The following is a 1,255-nucleotide window of genomic DNA, read 5'->3' as shown; positions in this document are numbered from 1 at the left end:
CTAGCAATCTTCAACAACTTTTTAAAGGATCAGCCGAACTAGCAAGCCTCAACAATATTTTAATTTTTACACCAGGAGCCAAAGTTCTGTTTCAGGAAATCACATCCCCAGCAATCGGCGGTTGTAGGATTAAGATGTACAAGGGTTCATACACTGCTAGTTGGCAGTGTTGTACATATATTGTACAATTGCTGCCAGCTAGTTAGTGTCAAATTGAACTTGTGCTTTAGAATTAGCTTCTGTTAATTTTTCTATAGAATAAGCCTTTTTGAAGGTGTGGACCTAAATATTTTCATAAGCGCTTAAGAAATTGCGGAGCTAATTTTTGGATCAGCGCTGCCCGCCACTGGTGTTAAATTATTTTTAAACTGTCACTAGGTTTAAGTGAGAGCCTTGTTTATCTCGATATGTCCCTGTGATGGACTAGCAACTTGTCCAAGCTGTCCCCCTTCTGTCTCTCGGTGATTGCTGGAGACAGGCACCAGCACCTCTGCGACACAGAAGGGAAAAAAACTGTTAAAAAGGGATGAATGGATAACATGACCTGGTTGTCCCTCAGCTGCAGCGACCCTCTCAAAGCTTATTTGTTTTCCTCCAAAGCAGAAGACTTGGTGAACTCAGACATGTTTCATTTAAAGCCCTGTGGCTGCATGAATATTTAAAGGACCTCTCTGCTTGGTAAAAACTGACTCGCAGAAGCCAGAAGGTAACACTGCCTCACTTTTCTTATTTTACCAGTAATKCAGATCAACTCGACTCTGCAGTGACTGTTGTTCCTGATGAGCTGCACTTCAGGCAGAGCCGGTGACTCGATTTTTCTCTGACATTCAGAACTCCAGGTTTTAACTGTGTTCTTGTTTTGCTGTGTACCAAAGAAAAGCTGCTGCTTAGGTGAAAATAACTCATATTTAAGTTTAATATTGAGCTGAAGGACTGAATCAGGGAAGGTGTCATGTTCTGATCTAAACTTTTCTCGTCATTCTGCTGATTCAGTATTCTCATTTTTGTTTTCTTGTTTTTAGTACTTTTGTTTTTTGCAGTCAAACTACTTCTGCACACTTTGTACAGTTTATGTGTGCTTTATTTGGTATTTGTATTTATACTTTTTGTATTACATTACTACTGTTTTATCACACAATTAATATGTATGGCAGGGTGTTGTGTTATATAATTGAAAAATATGGAAGGTCACTGTAGCATATAATTGACGATTACTGACAGGTTGTTGTGTTATAATTAATTAAGTATGGCAGGC

This window comes from Austrofundulus limnaeus, unplaced genomic scaffold (assembly GCF_001266775.1).
Source record: "Austrofundulus limnaeus strain Quisiro unplaced genomic scaffold, Austrofundulus_limnaeus-1.0 Scaffold269, whole genome shotgun sequence".
NCBI classification, from domain to species: Eukaryota; Metazoa; Chordata; class Actinopteri; order Cyprinodontiformes; family Rivulidae; genus Austrofundulus; species Austrofundulus limnaeus.
The sequence above is the reverse complement of the archived record's forward strand: the minus strand, read 5'-3'. Positions refer to the sequence as shown.